This window comes from Heterocephalus glaber, unplaced genomic scaffold, assembly GCF_053883595.1.
Source record: "Heterocephalus glaber isolate CG9 unplaced genomic scaffold, H.glaber_assembly_v1.0 deba00000122, whole genome shotgun sequence".
NCBI lineage: Eukaryota > Metazoa > Chordata > Mammalia > Rodentia > Bathyergidae > Heterocephalus > Heterocephalus glaber.
Genome location: NW_028258138.1, coordinates 15,981,972 through 16,009,798, shown reverse-complemented (window position 1 = coordinate 16,009,798; position 27,827 = coordinate 15,981,972). Strand labels below are relative to the sequence as shown.

General features: G+C 35.5%; 1 long non-coding RNA gene across 2 annotated transcripts in view; it reads right to left on the bottom strand.

Moving 5' to 3' along the window:
* Positions 1-12,934: 12,934 nt before the first annotated feature.
* LOC101699071 (uncharacterized) overlaps positions 12,935-27,827 on the bottom strand; it is an 88,184-nt gene continuing 73,291 nt past the window's right edge. The window contains exons 3-4 of one of the 2 annotated variants that reach the window (XR_205136.2): positions 27,447-27,564; positions 12,935-24,920 (exon numbers count right to left, since the gene is read on the bottom strand). This is a non-coding gene — a long non-coding RNA (uncharacterized LOC101699071). The remainder of the gene's footprint in view (positions 24,921-27,446; positions 27,565-27,827) is intronic. The other variant, XR_001183287.2, reaches the window with a different exon arrangement.

Genomic DNA, 27,827 nt, shown 5'->3' with positions numbered 1-27,827 from the left:
ATACATCAGGCCAGCAGAAGTTTTTTCACGTTAATTAGGAGATTCTGATTGGGTGGCAGCAATTGACTCAAATGGTGCCATACCATCCCGTGTTATTTGCTGAGAAGACCAGGGTATTCATTACTGTTGATCTGGAAGCTTTATCTTCTAGCTTTGTAGGTGGTTATGAATGGATATGGGCCACATGCCTCAAACTTTCTCTCCTTTATTACCTCATTTTTTGCTGGCAGTTGTGGTTGCATTTTATGTATTTATCTGTTTAATAATTCTGTCTCCTCAGCAAAAGCTAGCTGGGGCAGCGACCATGAATATGACTAAAATGAAACACAAAATTCTTTCCAGAGCAGTGGAATTTTCAGGGTAATGATTATAATTAATTCAAATTACATTTCTTCCTTTACTTAGGTTTACTTATTTTAAAGTTATTTATTTTAAAATACAGTAGGTGTGCCACAAAGTTCAGGAATGATTATCAAGCAACATGTACAAGTTGTATATTTATGACTCTTTTATAACAATAATAATTACTTTTGGAGCCATAAAGAGGCAAGTTAAGTGTAAATATACATATTAGTAATTGGTTTTTCATTTTATTTGATTAAGAAATCAACTTTCTTTGGATGTGGTTAAGGATCACATCACCCAAAAATAACTCATAGATTTTATTACATCAAAAAATGTAAGATATAAATTAGGAAAGAAAATAAAGAGAAATACATTATACTTCATAGTTCAAAGGAAGGATCATCTGCCAATAACATTGTCTTTTCTCGGTTGTATTACTCATTTATTAGAATCATACCCATATGAAATATGTCCACTGAGATTGTTTGCTAGTTCAGGGCCGAAATTTATCTCACTACTATTCGTTTGGACACTTCCTGCTCCTACTGATAGTTTCTCGCTCATGAGACTTCTTCTGGCCAATAGTGCACTAACGAGGGAAAAGTGCTCATGCATGGGGCCTATGCTCTCCGGGGACTGAGAATCTTCCCTCCACTGTGGGACTAGTCCAAGCAAGACTTCTTAAGGATGAGAGACTAGCAGGGAAGAGGCTGCCTCTCCAGACATTCCTGTTCAGCCCCTTCAGTTCTCTTAGTCATTCCAACTGAATAAAGATCATCGACTGACCTCGGATCAGAGCCATCTCTCGGCTGAGCAGCAGAATTAAGGACAAATATTTTTGTCTTTAAGCTCTGGAGAGGTTTTTCACAAAACGAAATTTGCCAATACAACTAGCAGCATTACATTTTCAAGGAAAGAGAAACTACACTAGAATTAAATTTTGTGATAAGTTTATCAGTCTGATCTTTATTTTCATTTTAAAATGTGATTTTTGGAACTAAAGTTTAGGAAAATCTTACACTTGCACTTTTATTCTTGTTATTAGGACATTATAGTCACAGATGTATTATATAATGACTATAGGCATATATATGATATGTATAATATAATGCCTTGATCATTGCATGATATTCAATACTATTACCTAAAGTAAATATAATAATGGCTCTGGTATGATTTGGAATTTAAAACTTACCCTTTTAAAAATTTCAGAATACATTTAATGGATTGAAATGGTTTACTGGTGATTTCTGTACATGTTACTAACAGATAGAATCTTTGGGTAGAGTTGTTTATCTTTAGATAACCTGTGGTTTCCAGTTCTGTATGCAAGAGGAAATTTGCATGTAATTTTGAAAGTCCTAGTGGGGGATATATCCAAGAAGTTCAAGGGCTGTTTCCAATTCTCATGAAGGTTCTCAAATGTATCTTTTTAAAGGAGAAAATGACACATGAGAAACACAATAAGACAGCTCTTATGGGCATGAATATATACTCTAAGCCAAGGGAAGGGTTTTAATCAATTCCTCCACCTCTCAGTGAAGAAGAAGCAGCAGCTGAGGGAGCAGCTGGAAGAGTGAATGCTCTGAAGTTAAAAATACTTTCCATAAGACACCCCTGCAAACCACTAAATAGGTTCTGTATAGAATTGCTGTTCATTTGTCCTCCATCCTCACCAACCTACTAATGTGTGCATGATGAATTTATATACCTGGTTCATATAAAATTATTTTGTCCATACTTACATCTGCAAGGATTTTTTAAAAACTGGCTTCAAGTTGTCTCTGTTACCTTTTTGAAAACTGCTTCACTTTTTATCTAGAATACACAACATAAGCTGAAGTCTCCTCTTTTCATTAGAGTAGCACTATTTTCAACACTGGAAAAATTCCTGAACAGCCTCCTGGACTCTGCAGCATCGGGGATCACCTCTGACCCATCTGTAGTGACCTCTCACAGAAAGGGGAGCCATTATTTTAATTCCCAAAACACAGTAGAGACAGGCTTGTCCCTTCTAATAAACTGTGACAAAACTGAGTGAGAATGGAGGTAAGCAGTCAAAGTATCTTGTCACTTTTATTATCTACCCTGAAAGCTCATCGTCCTCGGCATCTTGGATGAGCTCTGGATCAGTTTCCATGCTGCTTGTCCAACTTAGCCAGACTACCAGGAACACTTGTCTGCAACAAACTGCTCTTCCAAGGACCAGGACCTCATTTTCTCTACAGTTTCAACCTCCCCGCACCATATTCTGCTTGAGATTTGCATGACTCATGCTGAAAAATAATTGATTTATTTTGAGTATCTCTCTCAGTAGGAAATTACTTTTATCCAAGGCACAGATTAACTCTAGAAATTGACAGTACATGTGCAAAATTTCCTTTATATTTTTAGTTACACAATACATATCATCCTCAGGAGGTCGAGATCAAACAATTCTTTTCCTTAAGGATGCCTAAAAATCCTTCCTACTAAGACTTGTTTTAGCTCCTACCCTGATTTAGTAAATCCATGCATTAAAAGTGAAATAGAAAAAAAATTATACACACATAATACTAAATATGCATCTTTTTCCTGCAGTAGTCTGTCTTCGTTTTGGAAACCATTTCTTTCACACTATGCTTAAAAATAATTCTGATATATCATCAAATTATTGAACCCACCTACTATTGTTAGAAAGTATATTTATTTCCATTTAAATTATCTACATTGCTTCCCTCTTTTAGTATGTTTTTGTCTGATAGAATATGCACATGATATTAACCAACCCTTCTCTTAGAACAAAATGTATTCTCCTCCAAGACAGACATTGGTACTTGAAGTAAGAAACAAATTTACAAGCCTTAAAATGGTGATTTTTAGCCATAAATGCCATCACAATCCACTCATTATAGATGAAAATTCATAATAATTTCCAAGGTACCAAAGGTTCTCAGAAGTCACAGTTCTATGAGTTGTTAATTTAGAATGTTTGAGGAGAATGTGGGACAGGAATTTAGTAAAAAGGTATAAGATACTGAAATGCTACAAAAATGTAAACAATGTACCTAAAACTCAGAGCTCTTTTGGAAAATGTGAGCTTATGTTTTCAATTCAACTGTAGGAAAATGGGTGCATCTTGAGACCATAATGTTAAGAGACATAAATCAGATGCATGAGCTTAAATATCACATGGCTTCTTTTATGTTAGAAATCCAAAACATAGATAAAGGGCAAAGCAAAAGTTAGATAATAGGAAATAAGTAGATAGCTTTTGCAAAAGGTAAAAGGACCAAGAAACGGAGGAGGTGGTGGTGGTGGGGAGAAGTGTATGAAAAAGAGAATTAAATTGTATTATGCACATGTGCCAACTCCCCAAAAGGAATAGAATTATTCTGCACCGCAAACATGTACTAGTAAAAAAATAAAAATTGACAAAAAGAATCAATTTAGCCTCCGTATAAATATGCAAGAAGACGAGGGCCCTAAATGTCCAGATTAAGTAGCTGTTAGATGTAATAAGTACATAAGAGATGACTCAAAGATTTATTATCTAGCATCATTAAGCGTGGTTCCATTCCACAGAAATACGGCCCAACTGTGTTAAATATTATCATAAGGCGTGATTTCAAAACTTTCCAGAAACTCCTTAGTAGATTAATATCAAGTGTAGTTTATTAGTGTTTTGTACCTGACCACTTTGTTAAGCTGAACAAGGCCCTTGGTGAGCAGCGCGGAAGTCTTCAGATTACAGTGGTATTTAAAGGCATAAAACATGATGCTACATTTTAAGCAGTGTTGGTAAGAAGAGCAAGTCATAGGACTAAGTCTTGAAGCACCAGAGAAGTTTGGGCTTAAGGAGAAGAAGAACCTGGTGAATAAATGGAAAAGGAAATTCTACTAATGTATAAAATAACCAAAAGAATACAATTTACTGAGAACTATGGGAAAATAGTTTCTAAAAAGATGTGAGAAGTCACCTGCATCAAATATCACCTGTGTTACCAAGTACTACATTAAAAGAAAGACTGCACCGAGGGACAAATTCTTTGCACTGTCTTCTGTTTAAAATGGCTGATAGCTAGTTCAGCTTAAAGGAAGAAAAATTACTCCAACTGTTCTGAAATGGAGGCTGGAATGGTCTGATGTGGTTGGAGGTGGCTGTTATAGGTACATAAATTTGCCTAAGAGATGCAAGTTTGGCTAGATGCTCAGCACCAAGAGCCTCCTGTGGTGGCGGAAGATTGACGAGGAAGGAAAGAGAAAGATTAGAATAACCAAAAGCTGAACTGGTATTTTGCTTACAATTTTATTGCTTTATGAGAAACAACCAAAGAAAATGGTTAAAGTGGAAGCTTTTTTTTATCTGCTTTGGTTTTTCCCAAAGACAAAGAATTAAAGTTCTCATGAAAACTAAAGTGTACAAAAAGAAAATTAAGCAAAGAATGAAGAAATATTGAATGAACACATTGACTCACTGGCCACCCTAAATAACCAATCAACCAACAAACAACCACAGTGGCGCTTTTTCCATTGTTTAAATTCAGCATGATTGCTTCAGAATGGTTTGTTAAAACCTATGAGCTGGGCCTGGCGCACAGTCCTTCCCCACTCCGCTCCTCGTGGCAGGCAGCCCTGCCTGTGATGACGTGTGTGGGCTGGGGAATGTCTCAATGAATAGCAACCATGACTCCAGTCATGTAATCACCTTCCTGCCAGTCACTGCATGCTCATTTTGCCTCTAGTTTATGAATTCCCTTTCTCATAATCAACACCTTCACTTCACTAAGAAAACAGTCACCAAGGACGACTACATTTGACATTTTGTAATTGAAGTTATTCTCACTGAGTCATAACACTTAGGAAGAGAACATGGAAAGTTGGTATTATCGTCAAGTCTTGTACTTTACATTTATACATCAAGAATACTATTAATAAATACCAGAATGACTGGTAAAAGCAATTGGCGTGCAAGAAGCCATGCCTGCTTTCTAAGTATCTTAGCCCTATAGCCATTGTTCAAATGGCCCAAAGGGGTGGGGCAGGGGAAGGCAGAAGAAACAATCTGACTATATTGTTGTTACCTTCACATCAATTTTGGGGAATGAACTGCTTTATTCCAGTAATTATTGATCAAATACAAGATTATTTGTGAAATCAGGATACACTCTCAGATATACAAGGCATTCCAATTATTTCAGGAAAAAACTCACTTATAGTTAGTTTAATTCAGATAGGAGGTAGGATGATATCGCTATAATTAATTTAGGCAAATTACCCAGCAGGAGTTTGCAGTTGTTAAACAAAGAAAAATGCACAAAGCTTCCAACAACAACAACAAAATCATAGTGTGATTCCACAGATTAGAATAGTATGAATCTGGGAGCTTTTTCTTTCTGCCCAGAAATCAGACAAACTGATTTTCTACCATTTTATCTGAGCTATTTAAAATCCCTTTACTGGTGAGTTGTCAGAAAGTTACAACCAGTAATGAACAGAACACTGGTCACACATTCAGGAAATTAAGATTCTGTCTCATACAATGGCTCTATTTTCATGGTCACAAAGTGCAACTTTACTATTATTGAAACAAGAAAAAAAAACAAGAAAAAATACATATCAGTCTATCACATTAGATTAGTATGAATATCACATGGTCTAGCAATATTTAAGTCATTTCATTCTGTTACTTATTCCAAGATGGGTGAAGAGTTTGATGGTAAAGCAGTAAAATGTATTAGTCTCTGGGTTTGGGTTTGTCAAAATTATGATTCAGCTGAAATAATCTATCAAATTTTTATTTGGGGATAATATGTTAAGGTCCAAGAAACCCACATTACATCATTGTGACACTTTTATTATTTTAAATAATAAAATTTAACTAAATTTTTAAGTTAAAAAAGTGTTTTATACATTGGCATTTAATCCAAATTATCTATCAACATAGCCTTTTAGTAAAGTTTTCTAAGATGTTATTAAAGTTCAGTTGATGATAGACACAATTCAAACATACTAGATGGCCCTTGGAAATTCAATGATGAGCAGAGTACATAATATTATTACATATTGACATTAAAATATTTGCAACCATTTCATGATATTGCTTTACTGAAAGAACATGCATTACAGCAAGGGAAGTAAACATTATGATATATGTCACAATGTTCATCTGTCTATGGATTTCAAATACCATGATATTTCATAATTACTAAATAGTTCACAACTTTTCATTAGTGGAAGAAAAACATTCAAAGTATACCTATGAAAGTAACTAAAGTGTCTATCAACAGAAAAATTCATAAAGAAGATGTGATGCATATGAACAATAGAATGTTACATATCCTTAAAAAGAAAGGAATATTGCCACTTGCAACAGCATGGGTGAACTGGAAGGCATTGCACTCAATGAAACAAGAGAGACAGGTAGAAAACAATGATCTCCCTTTTCTGTGGAGTCTAAAAAGTCAATCTCTTGGAAAGAGAGAGTAGAAAGCCAATTACCAAGCCTAGATAGAGGAGGAAGGGTGGGGAAAGGGGAAATGTTGGAGGATCCAAAAATCCAACTTAGCTGAAGGGATGAGTTTTAGGGATTTATCACACTGGTTGGTGATTACAGTTAATAATTATGTATTATAAAGTTCAAAATAGCTAAAATACTAATTTTAATGTTGGTACTTCAAAAAGTAATAAAATTTTCAGGTGATCAGTATTTTAATTAACTTAGGTCAGGGTATCACATTATATCCCAATATACCCAATTATAATTTGTTAATTAAAAATTAAAAATGAAACAAACAAAACAAACAGTGCCTTTATTCTTTTGTAGAGTCAGTATCTTTCTGTTTCTTTTTATTCTCATTCACAAAAGAAAATTCTGCAAACAATGATGTAGTATCATTTTTAGAAAGTACATAATCACCTATGTGTTTACATTTTTAAAATAGGAGAATGAAATATTCCAAATTGTTTAAAGCTATGTTTAGAAATTTAATCAAGAAAGACATTATATAAAGATACATTCACAGACAATAAACTTTATATATTTCCATTTTGGAAGGGTGGTCAGGACAACAAGCAGAACACTGTAAATTTAAATAGGATATGTATAGAAACTGTGTAGCGTTTTGGTATATTTAGCAAATAGAGATTTGCAGTATTGTCCCTATTAGAATAATATTAGTGTCTGATCGTTGTGTTCTGATCATTCTTACTGGAGACAAAACAACACTAAATTGGAATAAGTTATATATCATGTTCCCTTAAAAGGCTTTGTCTAAAATCATCATGTTACAACTATAATCTTGTTTATTTATGTAATTTTATACAATAAATTTGGAAAAGTAATATTATTTTTATAGAATTCAATGCAGCATTTCTTTTCTATGTGTAGCTTTAGGGTTTCATTTTTATCGGGGTTTTTTTGCTATGGTATATCATGTACCTGTCCATAAGCATCTTGGTATGCAGGTTTGTTTATTAAGTAAATGTTCCAAAAAATATTAAAGTTGTGTGTCAAATTATGAAAAAGGCCAGATGTCTTTAGTAAGTATATGTTCATCACTAAGGTAATGTTATTAAGTATTAAGTTTGACTCCTCCTCAGGAAATGGTTTTACAACATACAAAGTATGATCAAAGCTACAGTGAATGTCTGAATTTAAAATTAATTCCAATAAAATACACATTGTCATTATTCCCCCTCAAAGCACTCTCCTCACTTTGAATACACTTATCCCATTCTTCTTGGCACTTTGTGAAGCGGTTCTGGAAGTCTCGTTCTGTGAGTGTCTTTAGTGGCAATGTCATGGCTGCCTAACTGATTCAAGATGTTTACATTTCATAGTCATTTTGACTTTAGGAAAGAGCCAGAAGTGAGGAGGTGCCAAATCCTGTGAACAAGGTGGATGAAGATACACTGTAATATTTTTTTCTTATTTTCATTCAGCTTATTGATACATTTTAAGTATAAAATATAGTTACATTCATCATTGGGATCTTGTACCTTTACATGATGTATCTTAGTTCTTATTTTTTCCCCATTTCTCTGCCCTCCCTTCAGCCCCCTCCACCCTTCCCTATTTACAGAGACTTTATTCCCATTTTTTCATTTTCTAATATTTTTTTCTTTTCTCTTCTTTCCTTTCCCCTATCCTTCCCACTTCCCCAATTCATTTAGACTTTTTCTTCCTATTTCACATTATCAATTATATCATTTGAACCTTATTTACACTTTTAATATTTCACACCAGAGAAACTATTTGGTATTTATACATGTGTGTTGTATTTATTTCACGGAAGAGTATGGCCTCAATGTGCATCCATTTAGATATAAATGTATCTAGTTGCTCGTTCTTTATGGCTGAGTAGTACGCCATTTTATAGAAAAAACAAATCTTCTTTATCCAGTTGCCAGTTGATGGGCACTTGGGCTGTTTCCAAGCTTTCGTTATTACAAACTGTGGTGCTATGAACATGGGTGCACATATATCACTGTGGTATGATTCTTGTAGTTCTTTGGGGAAGATCCCCAGCAGGGGAATAGCTGGGTCAAATGGGACTTCCAGTCCAGGTCTCTGAGGTATCTCCACACTGATTTGCATAGTGTTACATTGCCTTTCTCCTGGCTGGTGCTCAGCAGCACCATTCACTCTTATCATGCCTCATAAAGACACAAAAGAGGACTCCCAGAACTGCTTCAGAAAGTGGCAAGAACAATGGTGTCTTAGTTTCTCCCCCCTGGAACACAATAGCTGACACCCACAATTTAAAGGAGGAAAGATTTACTTTGGCTCACAGTTTGTAGACATGTCAGTCTCTAGTCGGCTGGCTCCAAGGCAGGGGGCATGAGTGGCTCAGAGGTGTGGCAGAGGATGCCTGCTTATGGTATGGTAGTCAGGAAGGGGGAAGAGGACTGAGGGAGAGAGAGAGCAAGGGAGCAGGGAGGGAGATAGACCCTCAGACCTCAGGCCACAGCCCCAGTGACCACATCCTATGACCAGCCTTGACCCAAGTCATATTTAGCTGTAAACTCATCAGTGGACTAATCCATTAATGAGTGTCACTCTCTTACGAACCAATTGCCTGCTAAAAGCACTACGTATGTGCACCAGAGGCTTTGGGGAACATTTAAATGTAAGCCATAACAATGAAATTATTCTGTTCAAACGATGGGGCAGTATTTTGAGGAGGATTAATGGCAATGTGTTTTTAATTATAATATTATTTTTAAAATTTCAATATTCAGGGTGTATTTTGATCACCCCTAGTAAATATGAAAGAAATGTTTAGGTTTTAGCCCCTTATCACTTGTAATCCATGCTTACTTTTAGTTTACAAGAATAAATAGGTCAGTTATTGATATGTGATGCTTTATAGGTACCTTTGCTTAAAGCTCAACACTGTGCTGATGATATATGAAACACATACAGTATATTGCTTTTCTGAGATGAACCTCAGCCCTGTAATGTAAATTAGCAAGGATTCCAGCTCTCTTAAAATTTGGTGTCTTCCCAGACACAGAATAAAACCCAAATCTGAATTCTAACCTGAGTACTTAGCAAATCTGTGAGAATATAATCATATTCACAGCATAGAAATTATAATCTTTGATTTAACTTACAAATGTGAAAAAAATTTTAAAGGATATTTTAATTCACATTTTACTTTATTTTAGAAAATTCCAATGACGTTATCCTTGTACATTTATTTATTAGCTTAGTCTTACTATGGAATCGTAGGCTCTGCAAAACTGTTTTACCTCCTAACACATTGTATGATCATATTCCTCAGTTTCTAGAATAATGAAAGGGCAGCTGTTGAAAGGGCAGGTAAATTTCTCTAGAAATGAATTCAAAAAGTAAAGGCTAATTGCACATGGATTTCTTGACATCTGTCTTGAGAATTTTCTTTAGACTATTACTTGCCTTCAAGTCAGTAGCTGGAATTTCTTTCCAGTGTTGGGGAAACCCTGAAAAATGAGAGGTAACATTTTGATTTTCAAAATAACTGGGTGGTAGTATGTAAGTGGTGATTAATCATTTGTTTCTACCCCTAGTGATTCATTTCTTATTCATAAAAGTGAGGTTATAAAACAAAACTTTCTAATCTGCACCATTTTGTTATTGAAGAAAAAAAATTCTATTATGTCCAACCTATTAAGGACAATAAAGCTAAGATGATACTTTCACTTTTTTTTCTAACTATTCTAAACTTTTTTCTAATATTTTTACTGAATAAATGTTTACATTTTTCTTTTTAAAAATTAACCCAGATAAAGTTTAGACTTCAGGTTATATAGAAGAGGACTTTCTCATCCCAGCAACTACCAGGTGTGGGAAGTATTATATTTTTATGATGTAATGCCATGACTAATTTAATATGAACTTCAGGCAATCAGAAGTGGTGGTTTCTCTTACAAGCTAATCGATTACACATACAGCAAAAGAGATAAAGCAAACAACTTTTCATTGTTTTATTTTTTCACTTGCCATTCCTTCCCAGAATTCTCCAGTGATGTAACTTCTAATTGAACAATCACATTTTGCTGTTGTGACCAGGAATGTTACCACAGGCTTCAGTGGTAACATGGAGGATGCTTCATCCAGGAGCTTCAGTTTCCTCAGCCAGGTGTTCTCCTTAGGAATGAAATCCCTACATAGATTATGGAGCAAGAAAGTGGTGCATAGTTTGGCTATTTCTCTGCCCTTGACTTCTCTGTTCAAAAAAATAACCTCTGTTCTATATCATCATTTCACCAAATTTGTAGCATTCTGATCAATGGTTTTGCTCAAGTTGTTGCATTTTAAGTTTATGTAAGAATATTAGTGTGTGTGTGTGTGTGTGTGTGTGCACGCGTTCACGCACATTGGGGTTTAGGGAAAAGAGGTAAGCAATTTTACTCTAGATGTAATATTTTAAGGGAAATAAGTTAACCTAATGGGAAAGGGAAGTTTCCTATGGAGGATCTTGAGTGGGTGGATTTAAATGACTGGCAATTTTTATTTCCTTCAAAAGACAATAGATCTGAGCCTCATCATGTAGAATCCTGGCTTCAAAATATTCCCCTTTTAGATCATTGTAAGTCACAAAAATCACAAAATATACAATAGACACAGAGGTACAATTAGCTCTCTCATCTTGACCATATGGAAACAAGATTCCTTTATTCTGTCACCTTCTTTTAGGAGTCTATCTGCAGTCAAGTACTTTCCTGTCATTGGCACCATTTCTCCTAGTTCTTGCTTCTCTTAATACTACAGTCCACACCCCTGCCAGCTTTCTTTCCTGAAGTCCTCCCGCTACCTTTGGTGGTCTTTATGTGCTCCTCAGAAGCTGAATTCTGCAGCCTCTTTTCCTTAGAACTGGAAAAATCCCAGGGAAGGAACTAGAAAGAGCAGAGAGAATTTATTTTGAATAAGTTTTGAATAAAATGAAGCGTTAGATTCTGCTACTTTGGCTGTCTTCTAGAGTCCCTTGTTTACTTCCTCCTCTACAGTTGTCCAGTGATAAGAAAAACTGGGAAAGCCTGAAAGAAATATCTGGTGAATTGGATAACACAGGAAATATGTGTCATTCCAAAAGTCAGTTTTACTTCACACCAAAAGTGGGTAGTGACACATCCTAGGAATAAAACCATTCAGACAAGTTCTCACAGGCTTAACAGTATTTTCTTTCTTCTTTTCTTTCTTTTTTAAAACTTCTATGGTGACCTAAGAGGAGATGTTTTTGGTTTAATGGATATTACCAAAAATGAGCAAGATATATTTATGAAGTTGTGGAAGTGAATAGTCTCTTTATGAGGAAACGGTTTAGTTCTTTGTGTCTATTTTTTTTTCCTTCTTTTTATTTAATTCAATGAGAAAAAAACCCCTCAAAATTAAGTGCAATATCAATTTGACAGGACTTGGATGGCTGGTTTTAGAGTTGCTGTGGAAGTATGGCCCTGGCAAGTTAAATGCTCAAGTATTTCATCTTTTAAAACATACATATTTGGAAAATACTCAAAGAGGAAAGCTTCCTGTACTCAGGACAACCAAGAGTTATTAAAATAAGGTTGGAATGTGTGCTTTAAGTGTACATAGCACAGAAGATTCCAGGACAAAATTTACCAGCAATAACCAAAGTGGCAGCTAGGATTGTGGAAGCCTGTCCTACTACTGATGTAGAACAGTATTAAGCACAAAGGTGATTATTCTGAAACAAAGTCTTTTTCCGCATCCCAACAAACCTGAGGAATTCTGCTCTTTTTGTATCAATGAGTGATAGGAAGGTATCGATAGCATTGTGGTGGCTGGGTTCAGGGAAGGACATGGAGGGCTGTGGACAGAGGGCTTTGTGGACAGACAGGAAGGAGAGGTAAGAGTGCACAAAAATTATTAGTCAGAGTGAAAACTGTAAGTTTATACAATACTTTCATTCTAGTGCTCATCCATATTTCATACAATAGCTTAGTAGTTATGCTTTTAAATGAGTAGATGATATTTTAAAACATGTGAAGGAAAAATAATATTTTTAAATTATCAGCAGTTTGATTTTGATTTTTTTATCAGAATTTGATTTTGTTTAGTTACTAATTAATATTTGTGAAGTTAAAAATAGTGAAATACAAAGTGTGAAAATAATTGAACTCATAAAATCTTCACATCCTTCAAAAGGTAAAAAAAATTATTTCTGACAACTATATATTAAACATACAACCACTGAATTGGGTAAATCATTTAACAAATATTTTAATTACATTAATCATATCACCTGCTGATTGCCTACATAGCTATGTTCATAAAACAGCCATGTTTCTTCATTATTGTTTCCTTTATTATTTTAATATATATTCTAGATTTTACTAGTATAGAATTATTAAAATAAACACCAATCAACTATTTGTCCTATATAGATAAAAACGGGTATATGTTTACTCTAAAAGCTTATTAAAATCATTTTTCACCACAAAGCAAGCAGATTTTAAAAGTAGCTTCTGATATCTTTTCTCACTGAGATGTCTACTATTTTAAATTGGCTGAAATAAAAAGAATGGATTAACCCAGGTGGAGCTGCTTATCTTTAGACCAAACAATGCAAAAAGAATGTTGAATAAAAGCTGAGCTTAGCGCCTGCCTCGCAAGTACAAGGTCCTGAGTTCGATCCTCGGTACCAAAAAAAAAAAAAAAAAGCTGAGCTTAGAGGTGGCTTCCCACTACGTGTTTGTAGATTCCAGATAAAGGCCTTTGAGTTTGGATGATAGAAAGTTGTAATCTCTGGTCAGCAGGGCCTTCCATTTTGTGGTGTTTCTTCACCAGGGAGCTTCGTGAAGCTCTCATTTCCCGGGATTATCCTGAGAAGAAGCTGCAGATACAGTGCAGACTGCGCAAGGGGAGTGGAATGTGACTCGTGGGGGCTTCAGTCCTCCACAGTGCTCTGACCACAGGACCGTGGATGTCGCAGCAGGGGTTTTTGTCTAGTGCTTTTCTTACAGGTGCTGAGTATTTTAACCAGACCAGAAACACAATAACAGGATCTTGTGCCCAGTGTGTTGAAATGTTCATTTTTGTAGCTGTTTAAATAACTAAGAATTAAGTAACGGTGGTGATGGGAGACAAGACCTTCAGCTGTGAACTAAACTGTTGAGAAACCCAGATCCGCTTTGGTGAAGAAGATACTGAATTATCACTCCGAGCGAGGACAGGTGATTCCAGGGTGGGTATGTTCAGGGAATTCCATAAGAAGGTCTGAAAGCAGGGAGCAGCAACAATGTGGACACCTGCATCTGATCAACACCAAATGGAATAAGCCCGCTGAGAGAAGAAGCCACTAGTGGAGAGGCTTAGGGGAACAGTGCTACCAGGGGAACTGGTTTCCATTAAAACAGAAGTTAAGAGGAGGAGGAAGAGTGAGGGAAAATAAAGGAACAAAACATATACAAAATCTTACAGTGATTAGGGTGGGAGGAGAACAATGGTCTATGATTTTGGAGGGAGAAAAGGGAAATAAGATTGATTATTATAAAAAATATTACAGAGCTGGGGTGCAACCGTGTATTTAGGGCATGGGTGTAAGAAGAAAAGGCTAATCAGACTTTGTTTTTACAACACATAAAGCTTTATTGAGATATAATACACAATACTATTAACCTATTTCATATGCATGATTTGGTAGGTTTTAAACAGATTATACCATGAATGGTACAATCTAATTTTTGAATACTTTTATTTCTCCAAAAAGAAGCTCTCAACCTATTCAGTAGTTATTCTCCCTTGCCCTTACCCACTGCCCCATTGTCAGCCAGAGGCAACACTAACCTAAGTTATATTTCTATAGATTTGCTTATTCTGGATATTTTGTGTAAATGGAATCATAAAATCAATATTTGATACTGACTTCTTTCAATCAACATGGTTTCAGTTTCAACCCTGTTGTAGCATATAATTTTATTTCTTTTTATTGCTGAATAATTTATTTTATGGTTATAACATTTTCATTATCCATTGATTTAAATATAGGAGGTTTCCTAAATACTACTTTAGTGCTTTCATGAATCATGGTCATTCATGTATACATTTTTGTGTGAGTGTACATTTTTATTTTTCTTGTGCATGTGTCTAGCAGTATACTTGCTGGGTCCTATGGAAGCTCTATATTTAGTGTTCTGCCAAATTACCCAATTGTGTGCCAGTGATGCTGCCCCATTTTATACTTCTATTAGCAGTGTAGGAGGGCCTAGGACTCCTTCCTAATCCTGATTAATGCAGCCAATTGGGCCTGGGAGGCTCAGTCTTCCCCTACCTCCTACTCTCTTTTTTCCTTTGTTTTCTCTCAGTACTGGAATCAGGGCTACATCCACAGTGTTTTCCATTTTTTTAATTTGAAATAGGGTCTCTCTAAGTCACTACACTGTCTACACTGGGCTCAAACTTGTGATCATCCTGCTTCAGCCTCCTAGAGTACTAGAAACACAGTTGTGTGCCACTGTGCCTTGTTTGTGGTTCTCCCTGAGACCCCTGAAGTGGAGGATGACAGCCTGAGAGGAACATGATCTCAGTTTCAATGTCTAGGTCCACTCTTGACTGTATGGAGAGAGGCAGCATTTACATCGAGTCTAAAGACTCACCTTGTCTGCTGTCAATGAGTTTAAGGTTTTGGAGCAGCCTAGTGTCACACAACATGACTCCCTAGTCAACTTTTACTGCCTAGTAATGGGGGCTGGGCAACACACAAGAACTTGGAATGCTCCCTGCAACCTTGCAAAGATAACTATTGCCAATCCTGCTCCTCAGAAGAGGAATCAAGGGCTTAAGATGTTTTGAATAGCTTGTCCAACTCACATTAATGGCATTCACTGAGTGAGTCCATACTGAGCACATTGCATGTCAGCACAAATACCATTTTGAAAACTGGGTTGTTTTCCAAACTTGAATGGTCCTCTGCAGCTCTGCTTTTGTGTGCTTAGCAGTTATTCTAAACATTGTAGTTTTAACTAGCACTGGCATGTGAGAAATGTGGAAAAGCATTCCATTAAGATGTCATCAAATTTTATTAAGTAAAGGTGAGTTAGATAATGGGAATAAGGCAAATTTATCTTATTCTTAGTCATAATGAGGAATCACATTTCAAATTAGTTCTTTTGGGAAGTGCTTCTTTAATGCAATTTGGTTTGATGCCATCGAGGAGAGAATTAGATGATTAATACCAAAAATGGATGTAAAACATAATCTCTAAATTGTGATTCATCTTTCTTCAAGAAGATGTCAATATTGGAAAATTCTTAACCAACTGTACCCTCTGAAGTTATACCACATTTCTTGTATGTAGCAAATGTTCTGAATATGAAACATGTTAAATTTATATGCTTTATATGCCATACATTTAGAAAATAGGTGATTTCTATTATTATCTAAAAGGAACAAATCAAAGCATTAGAAATAATTTAAGCAACTTAAAATAAGGTACTGCATTTATTAACTGTACAAATCAAAACAAAATAGCAACATGAACTTGTTTCATGACATAGAAGAATATTCAGTGACAGTAAAATTGGCAATAGTGAGCTCTGTGGTGCAAATAGAAGCAGCTCACTTGATGCCCTATTCATCTTTGGAAAGACAGAGCAGGACGAACGGTAGCATCTTGATTTTAAAGCATTTCTTAAAAGTAATTACCAATATGGTAACAGTGGTTTTCTTTGGGTGTTGAGGTAAAGACTGCTTAGTATTTTCCTCTTTTTCATGAATCAATAATTTCTGTTTTCTATATCAAAATAGCTCTTAATTTTGCAAAGACAAAATTAAATAATTTCAAAATATCAAAGATTCCAAATGATTTTTACCAGTATTCTTGTAAATATGTTCTATTTACCAATTTAGGTTTACCAAAACATTTTATTTTATATGGTTAGTAGTTAGAGGATGGTTTTAGCTGTCAAAACATATCTTTTTACCTGTACCAATATGATAATAGAATCAAAGAGAACATTAGCATTGCTTATTTTTTTCTTTTGTAAAAATATAGAATGTAAATTTTTATGTACAAGACATGTCACTGATTGTGAAAGAATACAAAATGACTTACTCTTATCAATGATGCAATTTGTGAGAAATTCATTGCTCTGATTTTAGGTAAAGAGCTATGTATTTATTTTAGAATGAAAGGGCACAATAACAACTTTTGTGATCCAAGCCTGCCCCCTGGTGGCCATCTTGTCAGCATGAATACGCAGGGGGCTGCCTCTTCAAAAACTCTTCACAGACCACTTCTAAGTGAAAATAAGGATGATGACTGGAGAAGTATTTCCCTGGAGCACTTCAGGGATCCCTCAAAATAGCAGAACACACCAGGTGGGTTTAAAATTAATATAAAAAGTAACGAGTTATAATGAGAATATAGAAACTCAAATGATTGTCTTGCATTTTCAACGCATTCTTCTTATTGGAGGAGAAAAAATAAGTTCAAACTTGTCAAATTTGAAGAAAAATTATTAATAAGAAATATGCTAATAAAATTTACCTACAGGATACCAAGAAAATTGCATTTAAGGCACTATTTTTAAGTAAACTACATCCTAAACATTAAATAAAAAATTGAAGACAATACCATAGCTATCCATCCTAATAATCAATTCTCCTCTGTCTCTAATTTTGAGGAAAATAGTGACTAGAATTCAGAGAGAAGATGTCAAGTGGAGCTTTAAAGAATAAGAGTTCCTTGCCAGAAACGTTTTATTGAGCTACCAATCCTCTGTTTTGGGAAAAATCTCACCAATGTTACCTGTAATTTGTTAAGGTAACACTTTTCTCTTTCCATAAGAGGCAGGACAAAAACTGGCCCATAGGAAGCCAAGAATGTATGTGGTAAGGATGGTAATGACAGATTTTCTATTTAGATGGCTATTTAATGATCTCAACAACACAGACAACTTGCTATGGAGCCAAACATTAGAATACTTTGTCCCCACTGGCCTCAGCATATGCCTCTTGTGATAAATTCAAATATGTTTATGAATGTTACCATGAATCATATATTTTATCCTTTATTGAGATATTGAATTCAGAGTTTTAGATATTACATTTCTGTAACAAAATATTTCAATCAATATTATCACTTTTTAAAATTTGCTACAGGAAACGAGATCAACTAGAAAAGTTAAGTGAAACAACCATTATGACTTGATTTGACATTCTTAAAAATCTATTACAAAACATCTATCTGGAGAAAATATATTAAGAATTTGGAAGCAAAGAGTCTGAAGTTTGAATTTTAGAGAGCCAGCATCAGAATCCTGATAAATGTTCCATGAAATTGTTGTTGAAATTGCACATGTTGTAACCATTGTTCACATCAGTGGGGAGGAGGAGTGAGAAGGATGAGAACCATATATGTTGTTCATTCACTCCTGTTCACACACAGTGTCTTTATGAACTACACTGTGTGGCTTAAAATTACACAAAACCAAGAATTCACAGAAAATCCAACAGTGTGCAAGTTCTAAGTGTTGTCTGGTAGTTGCAGAATTGAAAATAAGAAATAGTTTAAAGAATTTTAGGATTGACAATTACTAAGCTATCCAGCTGTATTTCTTTAACACAACTTAACAAAATAGGTTTCCAAAATGTGAGTGATGTTCAGAGGCGGGGAAGACAGAGCCCGAAATGGGATGAGCATCAGACATAAACCTTCTTGCATCTGCATCTATCTTGTCCTCCTCCTTGCCCTCATCTTTGTGGTGAAACTATGATGCTCTTCCCAGGTATAAGGGCCTTAGCTGTTGTTTTCCCTATTTGTTTTTTACTGAGTTCCTTCTTCATCAACTTTTAAGTATACTCATGTCTCTAATATCTTAAATAAAAACTGAACGCTGTCTCCCTCCAACTCATGCATTCTTCTAGGCCCAGCAGAAGGAACCTTCCAGGCATGGGTCACCTTCCTGACTTCTATACAGCCACATGTCTTGAGAATCATGTCACCTGACTGTCTCTGTTATGGCCTTCCTCCAGCTTCTCTGTCTACTAAAATATAAGTCCTTTGCCATGGCTTCTGCCCAACACTCTTGGTAAAGTCATCAGTGACTCTTGTGCGCTACTTAATCCATCTGGTGGAGTGTTTGAAGTTGCTGCCTCATTTGACATCCGGACAATACCCAACATTGTTAGATTACCAGTTTTGTTCTCTTAATGTTGTACCAGTCCTTTTACTTTGACCTCTTTCCTTTCTTGGATTTGCTTTTGTTTTTCTTGTTTCTTAGGTTTTGTTTTTTGGGTTTTATGGTGTCTGGTGTGTGTGTTTGTGTGTGTGTGTGTGTGTGTGTGTGTGCGCGTGTGTGTGTGTTGGTTGGATGTTTTCATAGCTATTCATTCTATTTCATCTTTGTCTTACCGTGGACTATTAACAGAGTTTTCAAAGTTTGACCTTGGGACTTCTTTCCTTCTCATTCTAAGTTCTTCCCTTGGCAAGCTCAATTACACACATGGCTTTCATCACAAGCTACATACTAGTGATTTCCATGTTTACATGCACTTCTCAGCCTCTTCTCTGAGCACCAGAGGTGTTGCTTAAACTGCTTATTTGACATCATTCTGACATTGAAAAGAATGCTTTTTCTTAAAACCCTTTAATAGATTCTCACTGCCTTATAGTTAAAGAAGACTCTTTCCATGTGTCTTGGGAAATAATTTGGCCACCACTGACCTCAGAGGACTCATTTTGCTCAATTACTTCATGCTTCATTTAAATTCACTTTCTTGCACATTTCCTGCTTGGCGAGAAACTTTGTTGTCTATTCCTTTTCCTAGCTATCTCTTTTCTGTATCTCTAATTGTCTCTTCTACAAGTTAAATTTCTTTTTTTAATTCATTAATTTTATTAGTACATGTTAGGTATACAGTATGATGACATTCATCATTGGGAATTTGTACCTTTACATGATATATCTTGGTTCTTATTTTTTCCCCATTCCCCTGCCCTCCTTTCAACCGCTCCACCCCTCCCTATTTACGAAGACTTTGTTTTTATTTTCTTCCTTTCCACATATTTATTCCTTTCCCTTCTTTCCTTTCCCCTACCACAAATGCTGGTAGGGTTGTGGGGAGAAAGGAACCCTTCTCCACTGTTGGTGGGAGTGTAGACTGCTGCATCCACTGTAGAAATCAGTATGGAGATTTCAAAGAACTAGAATTAGAGGTCCCATTTGACCCAGCTATTCCCTTGTTGGGTATCTTCCCAAAAGAATTAAAAGAATCATACAGCAGCAATATATGTGCACTCATGTTTATAGCAGCACAGTTTGTAACAGCTAAAACCTGGAAACAGCCCAATTGCCCATCAACTGATGACTGGATAAAGAAGATGTGGGGTTTTTTTTAAAAAAATAAAATAGAGTACTACTCAGCCATAAAGAATGAGAAACTAGAGACATTTATATCTAAATGGATGCACACTGAGGCCATACTCTTAAATGAAATAAATAGGACACACATGTGTAAATACCAAATATTTTCTCTGGTGTGAGAAACTGAAAGTGTAAATAAGGATCAAAATGTGTAATAGATAAGTTAAATTTCTACTTCACGATCACTAGATTGCCTAGTTTGCTTCTTCAGACCAGGTTATCAATTATTGGGAAGTAGCTCTTCCTTGAATCTATTAAGGCTATGCTTGCGTATTTATTTGGTTTGAGCCTTCATTAGTCTGCAAGTGCCACCCAGAAATGGTGGAGATTATTTTCTTTTTTTCTACCATCTCTTTTGTCTACCATTTTGCCCCTGAACAAAACAAGATATCTCACACTCAATAAGATTTATTGAATCATCAAAATGCAGTACTATCATTTATTAATCAGAAATGGATATTTGGAATATGCATTGCACCAAATTTGAAACAGTCCTGGTAAAAGAGCTATTTGTACTGATTCAAATTCTGGACTTCAATTAAACAAACCATTGTTTCATTTTTTTAAATAACTAATAAGAGAAAAGTGCATGGCTCATGGTATTGATGTTAGTAATTGGTTCAATGATTAAAAAGAGGAGATGGTAATCAAAGAAATTAGACCAATTGCTCTTGAATTGTTCAAATATTTCTATTTTAGATACTGAAAAATATTTGAAAAGTAACTAGCTAGCTTGAGAGAAAAAGAACAATGCACTGACAATATGCTGAGAAATGGAACCTTTGCACATGGCTAATGGGAACATAAAATGGGGAGCTACTGCAGGATACAGTGTGATGTTGTCTCAACCACTAAACAGAGTTACCAAGAGATTCATCCATCCCACTACCAAATGTAAACTCAAAATCATCTAAAGCTGTGACTAAACTACGTACTTATACACTCATCTCGTATTATCATTATTCCCAGTAGCCAAAAAGTGAAAACATCCTAAATATCTATCCATAAGTAAATAAACAAAATGTGATGTATATGTACAGCAGAATAGTAATCATCCTTGAAAAGGAATTAAATTCTGATACCTGCTATAATACAAATAAAATTCAAAGACATTATGCTAAATGAAATATGCTATGATTGTGCCAGTTGATGATATTCTAATTCCACCATCCATTCAATGAATTACTCTACTTTAAGAACTATGACTTCTTCAATTTATTTCATTGTGTATTTATTACTGAGTATGCATGCAGATTTCTATTTTATTAAAGTGGATGTAATGAATATCAAAATTTTCCCCTGACTTGGCCAGTGGGAACCCTTTAATGCTGGTTTCCTTGTCTTTATGGCATGTTTCCACACTGTTGACTTTTTTTTTTTCTAAAAAAATTGGTTTGCGAACAGAAGCATTTGGCAAAACTTTGCTTCAGCTCTCGCACTCCACATTGGGTGATGGACATGACTGAGGCCAATTTCCCCAGATTTGTGGAATGAATGAAGTTTGTAAACTGAGGTACTAGTGTACTTTGTTCTGACCAAGCCCTACAACTACCTACCTATTTTTCCAGGAAGCTCTGGTTCCTTTTAGTGGAGACTGGTATTTAGAAACCAAGATCCAGAGCTAGGTGGGCTTACTGCTGCAAGAGTAACATTGCCTGTGCCATCTTAGAAGAAAACCAGGATGTACTGGTAGACATACACATTTTCATATCTATGACTATTCTATTGTGTATTTACCTATATAAAAGACTGGGAGTTTGCACCAGTAATTCCAATCCTAACTCATTACCACAGCTGTTGTTCTCTCATGCCCCTTTCTTAATTTCTCTCACAGTGAGAAAACCAGGTCCTGTTGTCTGCTGTATAATTGCAGCACAACATCTCTGGACCTTGCCGGGCCTTCTTAGAACTTCCTTGAGCCCTGGGCCATGCTGGACTGTGATCCTTCTCATTACTTTCCTTGCTCCAATCCCCGCCCTTTACTATACATCTTCCTCTTTCAGGCTCTAGCACCTGCTAGGTCAGGTCTCCTTTCTCACTCTGGTGTATCAAACAGCTTCCCAGGTAAATTATTTATGTAGTAAGGAAGTAATTGGAGGAGAGAATGAGGCAGACAAAAATAGGGAGATAGAGGGAGGAAAGGAAACAGAAAAAAGAAACAAAGAAAAAAATCAAGTCAGTAAGTTTTAAAATGGGACAGCCAGAACAGGATTCCAGCAGTGTTTGACTCCAAAATATAAGAATTTTCTTCATGTAGTGTCATATCCTAATGCAGCTTCTGATTGTGTATGTGTTCCTTATCTTCATTTTCAACAGATTTGTGCAAAAATTAATGGGTTCATATTTATTTGCTAGTTTTTTTCTCTGTAACTGTTTCCACTTTGCAAAATGACACAAAGAAGAAACAAAACCTCTGATTTTTGATGATTTTCCCATTCTAGAGAGATTCAACCTGCTAAGTGATAACAATAGAATTTCTCACTGTAGCACTTAATGAGTTTACAAATGTATAATTATTGACTTAAGGCATCAAAAAATGAAGATTTATTAAATGCACACACATCTAAGGTTACTTGTAGATGTTTTCAACTTGACATTTCCTGCAGAACGGATATATTGTGCAGACAGTCTGGACTATGTATGAGCAGCTAAATATTGTATTCATGGCAATTTCTATGTCTAATCACAATAGGTGGTCAATCAACCCTGAGGGATTTTTTTATATTTCATTTCTTTTTTATTAAACTAAAAACATGTCTATAAGCTTAACAGTTTGGACTGAATGGAGAGACATATTTTAGATTCATAAATGTTTAGTGAAATAATACTTCCCTATCTTATGTCCATCAGAATGGGTCTTGCTGTCCAGGGTCTATGTCTTATGATAGCATTATTGATTAACAAGTTTATAAAAGATGATAGTAGAGATTCTTTCTTTATTTCACCAATAACTAATTTAAAAGTATCTCGCTGTTTTCTAAGAAATTATGAGACAAATATTGTTTACTAACACATTGTGAGTCTACTTTAGCTCCATCCAAAGTGTGTCTCCAACTACAAATTCTAGCGTACCCATTGCTTTGAGCTTAGTCAGACTGTCCGGAAAATTCCATCCCAAAGCTAGCAGGTAATGAAAGAAGTCTTTGCCTTCTGTGTTATTGAAGAGATAAGACCTAATTTAGTATGAAAGTCATGAAGTGATTGGACAGGTGTTTGTATAATTTTTTTGTAGTTGTTCTAGAAATTGAACACAAGCTTTCACATTGAGCTACATCTGCAGTGTCCTTTTCCTAATTAATTTTTTTAAAAAATTGAGACAGGTTCTAGCAAAGTTGCTAAGTTGTCTTGACTTAGTTTGAACTTGCTATTCTCCTGCCTCAGATTCCCAAAGTACTGGATTGTACTCATTCACCACCATGCACTGCTTGCATAAGTACCCTTATAGATTTGCCATGAGACAAGCAGTGATTTAAACCATTAGGATGTGCAAATGAAGTCACAAATACTCTTCTACAGCTAACGTCCCACTTATTTTTTCCTCTACATCTCTCTGCCTTTGATGCAGCAGCTGTTTCAGTGGGCTTTGCTTTGTGACAATTGTCACTGTGAATCTCACCAGAGCAGAAGATGAAGGAGGTCTCAAGCTCAGTTCCACTTGTGCATCCTTCTGCAACTAGAAACTCTCAAGTACACTCTTACAGGCACACAAAACGGTCATGTACAGAACTCACTATCCTTGAAAGAGTTGGACATGAAAAGTGTAGGAGAGGATCTTTCTACTGATGGCTTTGTTTTTGAAATTTCCTGAAGTTAAAAAAAAAGACAATTGGAAAGGAAGTCAATTTATGTAAAGTACCGTAAGACATTCACTTTGGTTTTCAAATGATTATACTTCTATCTATATTCCAAGCACTCTAAGTTCAAAATAAAATAAGATCAGATTAACCCACCTCTTGAATCTGCTCACATATACTCTGTGGCATCAAGGGCTCTCTACATCTAGATTCACCTAGCTTATGTTCTTGGCTTTGTTGTTGCTATTTTTAGATGCTACATTAAACAGCTAAGAATACATTACCTACATTTTCAACTCACCTGGATGCCTTTGACAGAAAATTGACATGAAGACAGTTGAAAATACTTCACATTTGGCAATGATTTTTGTAGCAACTTAAAATGAAAAAAGCCTGACTTTTCTATAATACATTTTATTTCTTTTTAAAGTCTTACTACCCTGAAGCAACATTTAGACCCTTGATGATTCATCCTCAGGTTACCATTTTTGCTCTCTGTTGTAAGCAAGAAAATCATAATCACACAATGTCCAAATGTTTTTATTTCTTTTATTTGAATCCTTAATAGTCACATAATGCCCAAATTTGTTTCTTTCTCTTATTTGAATCTTTAAATGAACAGAGTGAAAAAAAGAGTACTTGTAGATGTCTTCTCTTCGAGTAAAAGAGGTAAATTTGTGCAGAGTTGTTTGGAAATGTGGACGCTGATTTCACAATTCAAGTGTCACTGCAGAGTATGAGTATTTAGTAGCTGGTCTCCTCATGGTCAGCAGGGTGGGCAGCCCTCTCTTCTGAAGGCATGGAGCCAACAATGAGGCAGGTTCCTAGGGGATGTAGTTGGTAACAGCATTGTTCAGCCACAGGCCTGTGAGACCCACATTACAACAGAAGCATTGCAGTCCATGGTAGAGCTTTCCCTTCAAGGTTTGCCTGCAAATAAAATTGTTCCAATTATGCTCTAATCAGCACTTTATGTTCTGCTTTTTTCTTAGCTTGTGAAACATGAAAATGTGTACACTTTCACATGTACATGCTGCCAATACACTGCTCATAAAATGATAAATGGGTAAATTTTTACATGGCTAATAAAATGATAAATAGGTTAAATATTTCCAGTATAACATACAGTGGCTTCTGAGATTGAGGTTACTTTGTAGAGTGTTCTTATTTTTCTTCTTTGTCATGTTTTTATCTTTAAAATATTTTATTGCTTTATTAGTATATGTTTGCAGCACATAATGATTATGTTCCTCATGGGGAGTTAGCAGATATATATGTATATGTATATATAAATTCTTATATGCATATATACATACATATATGCTTATATACATATATATATATGTATATCTCACATCTTTTTCCATTCACTTTCCTTCCTCCCCCCTCTCCTCCCTCTATCTCTTGGTCTCCTTCACTTTTCCAAAAGACATATCTCCCTGTTTCATATTATTCATCTTTTATTTGGCTTTTTATATTTTGAGATCCTCCTGTAAGAAAACCCATGTGATATCTAAGTTTATGAGTCAGATCATTTCACTTAATGTCATGATCTCAAAGTATACCCATGTACCTAAGAATGCTTCAGGCTTATCCTTCTTTATGACAGAGTGGTACTCCATTATGTGTAAATATCACATTTTCTCTATTCATTCATTTGTTGATGTACATATAGGTTGCTTTCAAAATTTAGCTGTTATGAATTTTTCTGCTACAAACATAGCTATGCATGTATCACTGTAATATGATGTCTTTAACTCTTTTGGGAGCAAGCCTAGAAGGGGAATAGCTGGGGCAAATGGAATTTCTAGTTTTAATTTTTGGAGGAATCTCCATACTGCTTTCTGTAATGAATTCCTATGCCTCATGGAAATCAATTTACCATTCTATATGGTTTTTCGATACCCAGAGTCTTACATATGACTAATCTCAGGAAGAATTTCTTAATTTCTTTCTCCTCAAATGAAGCATAAAAGACTTGAAGCCTTGTGTAAGTCACCAAATTGAACATAGAATTAACATTAGTGACTCCACTGCTTGGTGAAAAAGCACAAAGACATAATTACAACAGGTAGCACTGTGTCCACTAGTCAGTGTTTGAGAAATCTTCCCAAACCACTAAATGAATGTTCCCCAAATGAACAATGCATTTTTTTTAAAAAAAAAAGGAAACAAATAGGAAAATCCCTGTGAAGTACATCTTGACTCCTAAGGCTATACAGATGTACCTAGTGGAAATATGACCACTGGCCAGATTAATAAGAATGATTTTCTTGGATGTCTCTGGTAATATCAGAGGTCTGCACTAGCAATAAGCAGGCCCAGGCTCTCTGAAGGATGGCGGTGATCTTATGCATCAGCAAACAGAAAGCTGTCTGGGCTTTCTAGCAGAAAGAGAAATAGCTCACATGAACGTGTACCAGTGACAGCCAGAATGTCATAGGCATGGCAGGTGGCCTTAGTTTCTCTTAGTCATAATAGACATCGGGGAAGAGTTTCTTTCATATATGTAAGGGCTACGGCACTTGGTATACTGTAATTTGTTTTAAAATGTCCTGGGCCTGTGAGTTGCAGATTATTATTTGGGTGTGTCAAAAATGTATTTCTTTTTTTTAATGAAGTAGATTTTTAGGCAAAAATGGTTTTTCTTTTAGCATAAACTTCACCAGTACATAATGATAAAAAATTTCAGTTATCCAAGAACCTAAAGAAAGTTAAAAATTGCATGTGTTTAACAACATATCTTCATAGTATGTGAAATAAAATAAAATAGAACTGCAAAAATAAATTTCTACATTAAGTTTAAATATGATCGAATGGACATATAATGAACTATAACACACCTATTATATAATGCATAGTATTTTTTCATGCCCATAGAGGATTTTTTTTTCTAAGTTCCTTTATTGGTACATTTTAGGTATACAATTCATTTACATTTATCATTGGGTGTTTGTACCTGTACATGATGTATCTTCGTTCTTATTTTTTCCCCATTACCTGTGGGCCCTTCACCCCCTCCACCCTTCCCTATTTACATAGATTTCATTTCCATTTTTTTTCTTTTCTCATAGTTTTTCCTTTCCCTCCTTTCCTTTCCCCTTCCCCTCCCTTCACCCCTTTGCCTTTGGACCTTTTTTCCTATTTCAAATGATCAGTTATTCATTTTAATTATTTTAACCCTTGTTTACACTATCAGTTTCTCACACTAGAGAAACTATTCAGTATTTACACGTGTGTCTATTTATTTCACTTAAGAGTATGGCCTCTATATGCATCCATTTAGCTATAAATGACTCTAGTTTTTTATTCTTTATGGCTGAGTAGTACTCCATTTTATATAAAAAAGAAACACATCTACTTTATCCAGTTTCTAATTTCTTTATTTCTAGATCTGCACTTAATCTCTAACATGAGGCCTATGCCTGCCTAACGTGAAGTCATAAATGAACTCACCGTGGCTCTTCTGTTTGTCTCTTTCTGAGCATCCCTAGATTCAGTCAGCCTGGCTCTCGTCCTCTTGCCTCTCTCGAACTCTGAGCCAGCTCTCCCTCGAGGTTCTCAAGGCTCAAGCCTGCCAAAATCAGGACGTGTCATCCTAGGTGGTTCTCATTCATTGGAAGTGGGAACCGAGAGGCCTGTGTCTTCTTTGCCTTTGCCTTTTGGCAGGGGCAGGAACTGGAACTATCCAGTTGGTACACATTTGGTTCCCAGGCAACACCCTGGCTTTGCCTCTCAGTTTCCAGCCTCTTTGTAGGAGTTTTAGTTGCATCATAAATATGCTATATTCTTATTGACTTAAAACAACAAAAATATGTCTTTTCCTTATGGATATGA